The 15,410-nt window shown below is 43.2% G+C and overlaps 1 protein-coding gene across 1 annotated transcript in view; it reads right to left on the bottom strand.

Annotated features, from left to right (window-relative positions):
- The window catches only part of ARNTL (aryl hydrocarbon receptor nuclear translocator like), a 52,756-nt gene extending 41,207 nt beyond the window's left edge, over positions 1-11,549 (bottom strand). Inside the window, exon 1 of the mRNA XM_027881800.1 lies at positions 11,530-11,549. The gene's annotated coding sequence lies outside the window, so the exon portion shown is untranslated. The remainder of the gene's footprint in view (positions 1-11,529) is intronic.
- Positions 11,550-15,410: the final 3,861 nt, after the last annotated feature.

The following is a 15,410-nucleotide window of genomic DNA, read 5'->3' as shown; positions in this document are numbered from 1 at the left end:
AGTCTTTCTGACCCTCCCTCTCCTTCTCAGAGTGGTACAAAGCTGTATATCCTTCCGCTTCCTTCTGCTCAAACAGAGTATCACAGAGATAAGTAGGTAAGCTTTATCTTAATACTGATATCAGATTCATTCATATCTGTTCCCTTGCACAATCACATGTTCTGATCTCCTCTGCTGCAACAGGAGGTAACCTCGTCTGCTACTTTATAGAACAAACTGATATGATGTAATTCAGGCCAAAGTTTACCTTAGAAAGATATCCTGAAAGAACCGATGTGTTACAAGAATCTGTTACCTGCCTCCCACCTTCCCTGTTCCACAGCTTAGTTCCTCTTGTTCGTAATTTCCAGCTTTTCTAGCCTGAGTTTCACTAGGTCACCTATCAGCTATGAAACCTCATTTCATTTTCTTCTATCAGATAACCTTATCAGGGCCACTGGCTGAAGGATCAATCCAGTGAATTGCTTTTTCCTCGTTTAACGAAGTTTAGTTTTGTTCTGTTCATTTCACACTGCAAGTTTATGTTTGCAAAACAGCTCAATCCTTGAACTCTCTTCAGTTTTCTATTAACACTTTATCAAGACTGGGAAAGTATTAAAGTTATGACATAACTATCATCATACATAGATCAACCTACCTTTGAATCCAGCTCCATATCCTTGTTTACCAAGCCACAAATTCTTTTGTCTCCCTCTCCAAGCTGCCCTGGGAACCACCAGTCAACAAAGCCCTCCCACTCTCAGTCACTTCCTCTTGTAAGGACGATATGCAGAAACACAACTGTTAGAAATGGTTCATGGATGTCTCCAGCCTGCTGGAGTGATCATAGACCAACCTGCACCCCTTGGCTCTCCCACCTGCAAGAGTCTCTTCTGCCATCACAGGATAGAGAACCTGACTAGTGCAACATCAAAGTTAAGTTGAAATGGCCAGAAACAAGGCTGGTGACTAATCCTTGCCTAGATCACACACAGCAACTGTATGAACCAGGTCGATATTTAATATGTGGCTACATGGATTTTTACAGTGCAGCACAGACTCTTCTTTGGGAGACTCATGTGGAAGAATTCACACTTTTTTATTAGTTTATCAGTTGCCCTTTGTAACTGCAAGAGTAGTTAACCTCCTGCCTTCAGCATTCAGTTGTGCACTCCAAAATAGCACTGGTACTTACAAAACCCACAGTGAGCTTTTCAGAGGCCCAAAATAGATTAGAACTAATCCTGTAAAAAAGCAATTAAAAAAAAAAAAAGCTACAAGTCTGAGTAGATCACAGTGAGGTGATTCAGGAAGTCAAACAAGTGGAAGCACCGTACAATGGAGGGGCAGAGGTGACAACCTCACCGGCAAGTGTCCATATAACTTACCTCTCAAACACACCTGAACACGAGCACAAGCAGACGAACCTCTTAAAGGATATTACAGCAAGAATAAGCCCACAAAGTCCCCAGTGCAACAGAAGGATTCAAGAATCAGTCTGAAAAGCATTTTTTTTGTTGGTGAGCTGCTGCTTTGAATAAATGTACCCCTTTTATTGAAGGCTGTTTTATCAACACCAAAGTTTATTCCATCTCCAATACACAGGAGCACAGTCAAGAAAGGAGCCTGGATGAATGTTATCTAACATCCATGTTTAAAAAATATTGCTCCATATTGGAGTGGCAGTAAAACCATCAAATATAATTGCACTGAGATGACTGATGTTTACAGCATGAAAAACAGGAACATGAAAACTCTGAAGATAAGCAGAACACAACAACACAAGAAGCCACCAGGAACTAAGAGAGCACCCCTTTGAAGGGTGGAATGCAATGAAAAGCTCACATGTGGAAGTGATTCTGAGGAGTACACTCCTGGAAGGATGTGTGGAAAATACAGAACTACATCATGAAGAATAATTGAAGAGAAACCTACGCTCTGTTGCCAAACAAAAACTCAGCCAAATCACGTCATAGGGAGGAGTTAAAGAGGATATGCTGGGTTGTACATGGAGGTGGAAAACTGCGGTACTTAACTATAACATGCAATTAGGTTTGCAAGAAAGGGCAGAGTTAACTGTATTTATCCCTAATGTTTCTTCAAGTAGAAGAAACCTGCTAGTCCACCAAGATTTTTCCAGGTGTTGGAAGGGCAGGAAATTTTCTTTTCTGCTTCCTGAAAGTCTTTGAAATTCACTTGCCAGCCACTCCTACAGGCAAACCTGAAAACTTGCACCTGTGTAATTCTCTGACCCGGTTGCCAACACAGCATCGTTCCAAAACATTGTCATCACCACAAAACACACATATAGACACAGAGAAAAAAGCAAACAAAGCACTCATAGAACTGAGACAAAAGGACAGAAAGCCACACAAAGGAAATTTTAAAGGTGAGGTTTTGTGTGTATGTGTGTCTGTAAATAAAGTCAGGGACCAGTTAAGATACCAGTTACCAGGTTTTCAGAAGTCACCAAACAAAATTCAGAAGAAAAAAGGAAAAATAGGTTTCACTGACAAGTAACAGAAACTGGTACTTTTTCAGGTTTGTCAAGGAACACCATCATTCCAGTATGTTTAGGGCTACAGGGAACTAGCAAAGCACAGAAATATCCTAAAACTAGAGGACAAGTAGGTTGAGTGACCAAATACTTGTTTTAAAAAATAAGAAGTACACATCTGAAATCTGTGCCAAAGAAAGTACATTACACAAGTTCTACAGCACACCATGAATGAATCCATGGGGGTTTAACCACTTGCCTGAGCAAATCCTGCTCTAAAAAGCACATTACTTTTGTCTAACAAGCACCCAGAACCCTCCAACACTAACTTAAGCATTTAAAGGGACCTCAAAAATCATAGAAGGTTCAGTAATAATAATTACATAATCATCATCATCATCATCATCATCATGGCTAGGCTTTGCGAACGAAGATTTGAGAATAATAATAATAATAATGCTACAACATTACTTAGGTCTCTAATGAGGCACTTTTTCCTCACTTTTTTGTTACATGGATAATTTTTTTTTTTTGTCCTGCCTCTTTCCAAGATTGCAATTATTTGGTCCTTACTAGTGTTTATGTGCTCTAAGAAAATAAAAAAGGTCAATTCATTTTAAGAGGAAGGTATGGATTCTCCTGTTAACTACTGACTTAAACTGTTTCTTACTTTCTGTGATAAGTAGAGGAACCCAGTTTTATTCCAAGCAAATTAAAATAAACAGAGGGTACTAACAAAAGAACTATTTCTGTATATTTACTAACTTACAGGCGTACCGTGGAAGCTGTAAGGTGAAGAGTTCTGTCTGGACCTACCACCAGGGAATCTTTTGCGGCCGGGAACAGGGAACAAATTATAAATAAAAATGTATTCCTCTGTGCCATGTGGATACACAGAGAGACACCCCATGCCTTGCAATGTGGGGATGATGCAAGACCCCCCTGTACGAGCCCAGGGGAGATAAGTTACAACCAGCCAAAAGATAACACCCACCTCTAAAGCAGGGAAATTACCTTTTAAGGCAACAAACAGACAATGAATGAATATTCAACAACTGATATCGAAGGGTACAAAAAGCGCGGTTTTCAAACAACAGTGTGTGCTCTTTGTATGATTCAGAGGTGCACCCAGTGCTGGAAATGGGTAACCAGCACTGCAATAAACATCTCTTGCTATATTTCTTTGTCCTGCAGGTATTTTTGCTGTCTTCGAAATTCAAGAGAAGAATTAACTTATAACACTTTCCATCTATATTGCAAATTAAGTTCAAAAGTTTTGGTAAATCTGTTTAAGAAGTTCCCATTACAGTCATACAAAAAGCTTTTCATGTCACTGAACACAAGGGCAATTCTCCTGAAGAGCTATTTGAGAGGAATATCAAGAATTGAGGTGCCAATATTTCCCTAAGGGGAAGATTTTAGAGGGCAGATTTTAGAGAGTTTTGCTTCCAAAAAACAGAACATGGACACAAACTGACAGCCAGATGAGATCTGTGCTCAGTTAGAGACCATTCTTAAACAGCAAATCAAAATTATTTTTGTTTGTTTGTTTTTTAATAAACAGACAGGTCTTCTCCTCAAAAGGGAGTGCAATTATTGGTCTTAGTAAAGAAAAACCTTCTTCCATTCAGTCTCTTCCCCGTACTCCATTTCCTCCAGATTTCCTGGCAAGTCTAACTGGAGGCATTGCTGGGCCTCTGCCAATTTCAGATAAATTATCATTTTGACAACAACTTGGACGCACAAGTGTTCAGCTCTGGCACAGTCAGGTGACTGTGGTGAACAAGCTCCTGGGAGATTTACGTATCTGAAACACTTCTATATTTGTTCATCTGGAAAACCAGGAGCACATGGGCCAGTGAGGGGAAAGGGAAAAGGATCAGAGGGCTGAGTTACTATTGCTTGTTAGAAAACAGAATTTTTTAAAAAATAGTGCAATAAATACTGAAAAGCTTCCCTGTATAGCTCTGGAGATTAAGTAAAAAGTTGCTGTTTTTTTCTGGCTTCTGGGTTTTAGTATCAAAGCCAGATTTTTTGGAACCAAATTTTTATGTAGGTTTATGAAAGAAATGACCCAACACAGCTTAATCAAAAAATAGTTTGCCACCAAGCCTCTTCTTCCACATCAAGGCTGCAGTGTAACACGTTTAAAACAGCACTCTTCACACTTACTGCCTCTCCCACCTCCCCTTCAGGACTACTCATTCCATGAGCTCTGCTGTTTCCTAACCTACAAAAGCAGAAATGTTTATGAAGCCACAAGCTGTATGGTCTCAGTAATCCCAAATATATCTTTGTGGGGAAAAGCAGCCTTGAGTCCCAGCAGATTCCCCAGTTCAGTATCTTTGCCCTAACACATCTGCCCCCATGGAGCAGAGGGATAGGACACACGTATGGAACTGTTTAGCTAGGAAAGAGTTGGAGTGTTGATGGAGGCTACATTGTCCACATCAATCCAGCTTAAATCATCACCAAAACTACCATCCAAATTCATCCAGCTGTCTCTGGATGTTGCAAAGGATTCATATGTCACTATAAAGCAAATTGCTGGGCACCAGATAATTCTTTTTGGCCATGGAATTTTGATATTTGTCCTGGCAAAGTACCTGAGCATATCTCTGGTGACGCTGCCCTGAACACCAGTATTTCCCGCATGGATCCTTGAAAGTCTCCAAAAATTCATCAGTCAGCCCAGAATTCTCGGAAGGAACATCCAGATGAAGGATACAGTCAGAAAACTTGCCCAGTGGCATCAGCTGGACACAACTGCTAAAATTTGCTCCAAGATGATTAGTTGATAATCTCCAACAGGAATGGGAATGGGGAAAAATCAGTTTCTATAACAGCTGACTGCTGTAATTTTCTCCTCTACTGTTTTTTTCCCCCTCTCATCATCTTATTCTTGATAATGACAAAAGCATTAGAGTAACAAACAATCTACTCCAGCTAAGAAAATAAAGCAGGCATTCGCTGCGGAAGAGTCTCTTGGTCAAGTCAGAGAAATTAGGACAGGAATTACCTCATTCAACAAATAATGCCAAGTATAGTAATTGAGATCTCTTTATTGCCAGCTGGGATATCATAAACAGACTGAACAAGATTTTAAAATGCCACAAGAGGGAAATACCCATCTTTCTGCAGACTCTTTCCTGGACAGACAAGCTGACCAAGTTGCACATGTCTCAGATGGGGATAAATACATTTAAATAAAAGCCCTAGAATTTCTAACAGAGATGAAACAGAAAATCCCAGCACAAATCCAAGCTAGCATAAACTCACTGATCTTAAGGAATATCCAATTAGTGGCTGGCCTTGTATTTCTAAAATATGAATAAATCTTAGTACTTCCAGAATTTGGACCCAAACTGCACAGCAAGCACTTGACATTTTAAAAGAATATTCTTTAATTACAGAGCACTTCCAGTAACTCTAATGTTTTCATGTGACAAGTCCCTCTAAGAAGTCACTGAGCCTGACTTGAAAGGTTTCTAAAATAAACTGCAATATTCAGAGGCTGGTTTGGCCATCGCAGCCAAAAAATATCTTCAAATAAGAGGAACAGGAGAAACTCTATAAAAATAGGGAGAAAACAACACTATTTGTAATAGAAACTTCCAAGCCATAGTAAACTGGGTATAGATTAAAAGCACAGTATAATGTTTTCTAGGACAGCAAGTTTGCCTAATGTTCTGGGGCTTTATCAGATTGTTAAGGAATAAAAAAATAAATTGATATAGCAGAGCCTTCTAAGATCACAAAATTCAGTAAATTTCTGGATTTCTGAATTTGGGCCACATCCTGAGCATAACACAAAAATATTCTTAAGTATATTGGCGGCACAGCATTAATACTGTGCTATCTTTCATTAACTCATTGAATTAATTTCATCATAACAAACCAATCTGTAAATGCAAATGCAAAGATTACAAGAAATGCCTTGGCAACCAAGCACATTGGGAAAGGGGACAGAGGAATAAAGAGGCATCCTGTTTCTCAGTCAACAATTACAGAACCTCAAACTGGAAAACCCAACATGGTCAAGACAAGGTCAAAAAACATATTCTAATATAAACCTCAAACCCAAATATCTGTTGGGGTTTTTTTTGTTGTTTGTTGTTTGTTTGTTTGTTTGTTTTTGTAATGTATTCTGTCCCTGAAAAATGAGCATTCAAGTCTACAGGCAAAATAAATACTATTTTAAAAGGTTATACTAAAACTAATAAGCCAGTGGCCAAACTGCACCACAAAGTCCAAAATTCCAGGGGATTTAAAATACAGTTATTGGAGGTCCTTGAGTGACAAGTAACAGTAGAACTCAAACCAAAGCCATCTTGCTGCCACCCTCAACACAACGCATGCACACAACATAAAGGGTAAGAGTTTTGTTATTTTAATGTATCATTTTAATTCAAATTGGAACAGAAGTTGTAAATTTCATAATACTCCAAGAAAAATCCACAGATGACAAAGAAATCCACTCATAGCAAGTCAAAGAAAGCAGAACCCAACCAAACCAGTTCAAGGAAACTATAAAAGTACCAGTTTTAAAGACATTAAAAGCATTCTCAGAAAAAAGGAAAAGTTAAAATAAAAGTATATTAGTTTTATTTTCTCCTGTTTTTTTCCTTTTCACTCCACCAAATTAATATTCTTCAGTACTGCATGATTTAGCAATTTCTATCAAAGTCTTTCTGACTTTGTCCTCTTTTGTTAGGCAAACTACAGAAGGCAAGGGCACTTTAGAGAAGTTTCCAAGATAAAAAGAACTTGAGATTAAGAATAATACTTATTTCTGAGTTCTCTACCAGTCTCAATTCATTCTCCCTTCAAAATCTACATCAATCCCAAATGAATAATACTGGATTAGAGTTTTCTGAGTAGTCCTGTATCAAGAATATGTCTAATTTTTAAAATACATGGGTTCCATTAATTAATTTTTAGCCGACACAGAAAGGAATTGAGGCAAAAGGCTGCAACTGAACAAGCACCTGTGACTTAATATAAAATGCCGTCCTATGAGAGTGATTTCAGAGTCATGGTGCCAACGCATACCTTAGGAATTGCCAAACATCCTTCCCAGGGTTACAGCAACAGCACCTGGGAAGACGGATTTCCACCACAGCCACACCAGGGAAGGACCGTTAAGGATTTAGCAATGCATTTGCTGCTTGTACCAGATGCCACTAACTTGCCTAGCACCTGGAAAACAGAGCCTACTGAGATTTGCAAGGAAAGCACTGTCAAAACAACCAGGAAAACTACAACCCTCTGCCTCAGCTGCTTGCATTCACATGAATGGGTTTATTTAAAGTTAGCATAGAACGTCAACACCTTGGGCCACAAGAAACATGGCTTGTTAGTTCACTATTCTAAAACCCTGCCAAGGATATTCCTTGCTCTATAAGCAGCCTTACTGGCACCATTCCTAGAGAAGACCAACCTAGTGAACTCCAGCATGGCTCCAGCGCAGGGTCACAAGCTGTTCTGACACCAGCAGCTGACCCAGAAGTGCGTCTGACACAGGAGACATTGAATAACAGCTTCTCAAATGGCAGGAGGCTGAAAAGGTTACAAATTCTGAAAGCACTGGCTAAGAAATCTCTCTTTGCAGCTGCAAAGGAGAGAGGATGACCTGAACATGGAGAAGACAGGTGAATACATCCTTCTGGGGAGCACACATAATCCTGCACTTTACAAGTGAAAAACCCACTGTCAGCCAGTTCTTGAACTGAATTAAAGTATAAACCAGGAACTTTAGCAACAGCTAAAATGAATTTGAAATAATACCAAACACAACAGAAACTACTGATCTTCTTTGGGGCAAAGACTGAAATGCCAGACTATATTTTGTAGTTAATGAATATTCCACGCTGACAAAGCCTGAAGATGCTGTTTTGATCTGCATTCTTCTGCAGAATGGATTAAAAGAGAAATTACATTTCTCAACATCTGGTGAAAGATCAGGTTTCCAAGAAGATGAAGTCTGGGCCTTGGATAAGTAGCCTTACTGCATTTTCCCAACAAAGTGAGGTAAAAAAAAGCAGGTGCAATACGTAGTTCATGCCACTGATTTATTCACTCCAAGATGCACCTCATTCAAGGTGAAGTTCAGTCAGATATACAACACAGGTTATCTGACAATATTCAAAGTGATTAAATATAGATAAAAACAATTTGATAATTACAGTGGAGATATCCTCCTCACACCAAAAAAACCCTCAAAACTTCAGTAGGCTTTCTAAATAACTCACCAATTCTTTAAAAGAAAAGTATTCTCATTTTGCAAGTGCATCATTCTGTGTTCTGATTCAATGCCTTGAGTTCCAACTACGTAACACCTGACTACACAAAATTCACCAGTCTGGATGTGACTAAACTAAACCTGGAACCGCTGCAGTGCAAGACTACCACATCCATATAGATACATACACATACCCCACAGGCAGAGTTTACCACTTCTTTACTTCAGTGCATCATCTGAAATCTACCTCAACAATTCTTAGAAAGACTGAAAGACCCAGATGGAAAATGCATTTGAAAATGCCCATAAACCACCTTATTTTCATCTTCAAGCACCTCCAAACCTCGACAGTAACTTCCATGGGTTGATCAAGCAGAACTTCCAATAACTAAGTTCACAAGCTGGTGCTGAGTCCAGTCAGCACCATCTCAGCTACTGCACTTATGAAAATCAGCAATTTCAGGCTGAAGTTCTCCAAGTGTGATGACAGACAAAAATTAAAGTTTCAAACCATGTTTAATGTATTAAAGTAAACAGAGAAACCTGAAGTATTCTTTGAGTTCTGCCAACTTGCTGAAAACAAGATGAAAAATATGTATTCCTTCAGGTACTCCTGTCCCTCCTGTCAAAGTGTAACCACACAGGCTACTGTCTCTGTGCTGAAAACAGCATAAAATATTGAATTTGAGCTGGAAAACAGAGCTTCTGTATTCCTGTAAACTAATTAACCTGCATGTCTCCTGTTATTTCCAGCAGGCTTGGTCTCAATTCCCTTTGAAAAATGGCACACAGGCTGCTGCCACCACAGTTGTCCTCAGCTTTGTTCTCATAGCCTTGCACAGCATCAAGGAACTGTGTGCAACTTTGAGCTCTGCCAAATAAATCCAATGAGTCCCCACTGTTCTTATTCCTGGTTTTCCAAAAGACTTTTTGAAAGCAGATATTTGAAGGGGAAAAAAAAAATCACCAATTAACTTCCCCTATAAACATCACCTTCCTAATATATCCCAAGCAATGGTCCCCAAATATAGCATGTCACCTGGGAGCCCATGGTGACAGTGACATGGCAGCAGATCCTAATTTCAGCTTTGTGGAATTCCAGTTAGAGCCACCTTAGTTTACTGATAGCCAAACCAAACAGCTCTCCTCACATTCTCTTCGGGAATTCCCTCTTGCCTAGGCACTCTCTCAAGGAACTTCTTTTACAGATTTTGAGCCTACACAGCCCCTCACACCACAACTGGCATCCAAATAGACAATGGGAACACACAGCATGGAAGGAACACAGGATAAAACAGCTTATTAACCCAATAAAACATTGTGGTTAGAGGTTATTTTACATACTCAATTTCTACAAAGAGGCATCAAAAAGCATGAATGGCCACGAGAAACACAAACCCACAGAAGTCAGAAGTAGTAAAGCCTTTCCCCTTAATAAGCAACTGTGGTTTAGAATAACCAGACTGAGAGGTCTGTAGTTGCTGATGCTTCAAAGAGCTATTTATATTTGCATATTCCTAGAGGATACAAAACATACATTCTTGAGAGGGCAGAGTTTAACCTCAGCCTTCTGCAAGACCGTTTACAGAGACAGTTATCCAGAATTACAGCTAATTAAACATCCTTTCTTTTCTCCCCTACAAACTGAGCTACAGCCTGTGTATTATCAGTCAGTCCTATCTAAAAAGTATTTTTGATTAAAGAAAAGATATACTGAACAGGCAGGACCGGTACCTTTTGAGCTTATTTAATAAAAGAAACATAGTATCATTTTTAATGTTGAAGTTACAGCAAGTAAAACAAAAATTATACTTAAAGACTGAATTTTGAGACAAGATTAGACTCAAAATCATCCAAGCAGACGATTACTCTCTGCAGCTGACCCTTTCTACCTCACACACTGAGAAAACACTTCAAAATTCCTGTAAGCACATCTGCTTCCAAGGCAAGGAAACACACCCACTTGTTCCTTCACCGTTATTTTCCAAGTACCAAAACCTTCCCAAAACTGTTATAGCCGAAGCACTGGAGTAACAGAAACCCTCAGCAATTAAAAATGCAAAGCGATTCTTCCTCCTGCCTTCCCAAGCGCAAAAATACCGATCTTGGGAAGCCGCCTCGACGTTCTCGATGTGTGTTCCACGCATCCCTTCTCTCCGTGGCAGCCCAGGCGCTCAGGTGTCAGACACGGCCCCGGCACCGGGAGGGCTGCCGGGAGCGGGGTGTTCCCGCTGGAGCGAACCCTCGGGCGGGACCGGCCACCGTGCGACACATCCATGGGAATTCCCAAATTCGCGAGCACCACCTTCACACGGGGCCTCCGCGGATCCTGGGGCGACCCGCTCGGACTGGGCCGCTCCGGTGCCAGGGCCGGGGCACCGACCCCTCCGTGGGACCCGCCGCTGCCCTCTCGTCCCGGGCCGGGGGCACAGCCCGGTCCGGCGCCCCCTGCCCACGGTGGGACCCCGGCCCGGCTCTGCCCGCGAGGCCCGGGCCCGGCTGCGAGCCCCGTCCCCCCTCCCGGTGCTGTCACAGCCGGGGGGCCGCGCACCGGGCGCCGCTGCCCCGCCACGGTCCGGACTCCCGGTGGGGGGGGGGACCAGCGCCGCACCGCCGCCAGAGGGGTCCCCAGCACCCCTCGTCTCCCGCTTCGACCATCCCCAATGCCGCCGCTCCCCCCCATCCCGGCGATCCCGCTGTTCCTGCGGCGCGGCGGCTCCGCCGGGGCAGCGATCCCCTCACACCCCCCTCGCCCCCTGCCCTCCCTTCACGCCCCCCCCATCGCCCCCTGCCCACCGCCCCTCGCGCTCACCGCGGGCTCCACGCGCGCCCCACGCCGCGCCGCGCCCGGCCGAAAGGAGGGGCGGGGCGGGGGTCGCGGCCCCCTCGGCAGCGCCGCTCGCCCGGCTCGGCAGCCCCCCGTCCCTGACCTACTTTCCGCCTGGCTTGCCACCCGACGGCGCACCACTAACCTACTTTCCAGCCAATGGCACCCTCCCCCGGCCCCGCGCCGGACGCGCCCGCCCGCCAACGGGAGAGCGGCGCCGCGCCCGCCCGGGCCAATGGGTGGCCGGGGAGGCGGCAGCGCCCGCCTCCCTGAGCAACGGCCAATCCCCGGGCGATCCCGCGCCGGCGACCAATAGAAAGCGCGGGCTAGCAGAGCTGGCCTCGCCCCCCCGCGCGCGGCGGGGGGGGTGCCGCGAGAGGCTGCCGGGGCCCCGGATGTGGCGATGGCGGCGGGGTCGGGGAGGGGTCGTGGAGGATTCGGATAGCTCGCGGCGGCTGTTCCCGGGCAGTGCCGCCCGAGGCTGCCTCTCGCTCCTCCGCCCCGCCCCGCGGCCGCCAGTGGGATTCGCCCGCGCCTATGCGTCACTGCCGTGTGACGTCAGCGTCGGCCGTGACGTCACGCGGCGAGGTGTGAAGGTCATGGCGGCCCTGCCCCGGTGCGGCCGCGGGGCCCGGCAGCGCCTCCCGCCCTCCCGCTGGTCCCGGACACCGCTGTGACCACCCACCCGCGTCCTCGGGCCCTCGGCACCGCTGTGGCCCTCAGCCCAGCGCTGCCACGGCTATCTCCGCCGGCCCTGGTGCCGCGCCAGGCCCGCCTCGCCCCGCCAGCTCTGTGCGGGTGCTTGTGCCGTGTCACCGAGTTGATGTTTCGTCACACAGCGCATTCCTGAGTCCGCCCGTGACAGCCCCGAGGCTCCCTCCCGCCGGTTTGGGTAGCACGTGTGTGGCGCTGGCCCTGCTCTCACTGTCACCAGCACTCTCACAGAACCATCCTATGACACCGATGCCCTCCCAGCGTTAATTTTGGTCTGCAAGTGTGCAAAGCCAGTGATGGAACATGGCAAAGCCATCCACTGCACCATGTTACAGCCTAAATTTAGCTAATCCACACCACCACGGCGCTGGCGTCCATAGGGGATGTGTTACGAAGCACATAATCACAACTTCGCTGCTTTCAAATGCAAATATTTGCTAAGTGTGATTGCACGGTTGCCACATCAGATTGTCATTGCCACACTGTAATTGCCTTAACATTTCCTGTCCTGTGATGCCACATCCCAAAGGTTTAGTGGTGTAACATCACCAGGGAAGTGGGGATTGCAGCACTATCACATCACAGTGTGGTAGTGGGTATCCCAGTCCAGTGGTTGTGGTTATCCCAGTCCACTCACAGGACGTGGGCTCATCCTGTGACAGCATTAAGTTTTGGTTTCCACCCAAAGACTTGGGACTAAACACAGGCAACAAGTGGCCCCTGCTGGATGCCAGCTTTCTGTTCACATCGGGATGTTCCCGCTAGAGGAGAAACCCTCCAGCAGAACGAGTTAAATGAAATCCCATACATTAGCAGGATGGAAATGTATACTATGAAGAAAAAAGAGAATATGCATCCTTTTTCTTTTTTTTCCCAGCAAATGTTTTAGTGGTGCTGCTTTGATTTGTTTTACTGCACAGAAGTTATGGAGGTGGAGAAGTCTCCTTGACTACTTCTTTCTCCTAAGTCTTTGTAATTTTGATCATTGTTTCTACCCATCTGTAGAAATAATCTTCCTTATGGACTCAATCACATACTGTCTGTTGTAATGAGCCTAGTGACTGTTGTAGGGAGTGATGCCAAGAGTGATGATCTTTAGCTATTTCTGTAGGAAAGCAGCTTAGCAGGCCATATGTCATATTTCCCAGTAAATGACTGTTTTGAATTGTTTTTATACTGTAGTTTCTATTCATGAGATATTAAAGAAAATAACAGCATCTGGTTAATCAAATTCTGAATTTCAGCATATGATGATATGTATCAATCCTATTCTGTGACTTTCTTTGAAATAGATTGTAAGTTCAGTGCAGAGAATTTCTCTCTGTGGGTTGGTAAGGCATCTTATAGGTGACTATTATACCTTAAAATTTTAAGGGTGAAGAGCTAAGGCAGTTTGAAGTTTAACAAGACCTGAGTTCAGCTACTGTTGCCAGAAAGGAGTTTGCACCACCCTCTTACCACACTTTTCTAAAGACAAAAAGCGAACAGAAGAAGTGAGGCTTGATCAAAGGTATTTTCTCCTTGCAGTTCTTGAGGGAGCACTTAAAACTGAGAGCACCCCACAAATTGTGGAAGCTGCTGGACAGAGCAGCAGGTGTGTCTGATACAATAGCAAAACCATTTCGTCATCCAGACAACTCAGACCTGATTAATTTTCAGATTTTACCCTTTTTTTAAAAAAAAGGCAAATTAGATCTTAAGCAGAATTTTAGCTACCTCCCTAGCTATGTTAATATATTATGGGTTACACCATGTTTAAACACCAAAATTTAGGCTCATTTTTGGTTTAAAATTATGACTTCAAAACAGGAAGAGTGTGCTATGTGGCAATTGTACTGAAAACGTTTTATTAATATAATGTTGGAACAACTAGCCTATATTCCAACTGATTTTCTTTACTGTATTCATGTTTGAATGCTACAGTAACCCCTTTCCTGGTCTTGGGGTTTTGGTTTTGTATCAAGAAGAGTAGTGGGTGTGATCCTCTTTAAATGCAGCTTAGACAAGGTATACTAAGGCTATGTCAGTGGTTTCACTTTAGAGTCTGCAATTTTTAATTGATTTTTTAAAATCCAGATAACTACTTTCATTTAAAAGAAAGAAAAAAAAAAAAGGAATCTAGTTTCTCTACTGATAACCCACAAACTCACAGTGTTTTTTTGTTCGGGCTTTTTTGGGGCAGGATTTGCCTTCAAATAGTCTTGATGTATCTCTGCAAGAGCAGATGTTCAGAAGTAACAAGCCAAATTAGTCCTTTAAAGTTTTAGTTGTGTTTCCTTTGAAACATCATTCATGACCCCAGTTAGAGATACAGAGGGACAGAAATCTCTGAGTCTTTGGAGTGTGAGTTTTTGTAAAATATTTTGGAGATAGTGTTTTAAATGTTTATTTTTTAATTTCTTCCAAAATATGTCCAAGATGTGCTATACATTTGAGCACCTAACTGTGGATCCAGCTGCTTTAGAGCATTATAAACAGCTGCTGTTTGTTTATAGATTTTTTCAGACATGCAATATTAATTAACCTGTCTTAGTCTTTAATCCAATCTCTTCCTCCAATTGACTGTTGGCATACAAGCTGGGATCTTACCTACAGCAGGAGAAGTTACAGGTCACAGAAAATTAGCAAGGCTTAATAACTTGAATACCTGGATTTCTTCTGTACATTAAACAACCCAGAGATCTACTGAGACACGTTTCTCTCGCTATTACAGAGAACTGGTGCCTTGATTCAACCCAGTTATGAGGGCAGAAGAAACTGAACACCGTGGCTTGGGCTGTGTGCAGACTGATGCAAAAAAACCCTCACAGTGGTGGTTTATTTACTGTGGTCTGTCATAAATGGATGGCTCAAACCTCTTCAAAACAAAAGCTTTATCATAATAAGCCATTGCAGACTCATTCTTTTCATAGTTCATCAAATCCTTGAGTTATTACAGCACCTAAGCCAGGGAAATATTAGGCTTTGCTGCTTTTGTTTGTATAAACACTTCTTACCTTGAAGAGTGTACCTCCTACCACAATGCTTCCAAATTTGAGCATTAAAAATCATACCTATAAAGCAGTAAATGTTGACTTTTTTATGTGCCTGCTTCCTTCTGAGCTTCTTAAAACCAACTGTTCTTCCTCCCAGCCTTTGTCATAATTTCAAGG

The sequence above is a fragment of the Empidonax traillii genome, unplaced genomic scaffold (assembly GCF_003031625.1).
Source record: "Empidonax traillii isolate 1590-97213 ecotype Southwest subspecies unplaced genomic scaffold, ASM303162v1 scaffold95:size1152806, whole genome shotgun sequence".
In the NCBI taxonomy this organism is placed as follows: domain Eukaryota; kingdom Metazoa; phylum Chordata; class Aves; order Passeriformes; family Tyrannidae; genus Empidonax; species Empidonax traillii.
This window is presented reverse-complemented; position numbering and strand designations above follow the sequence as displayed.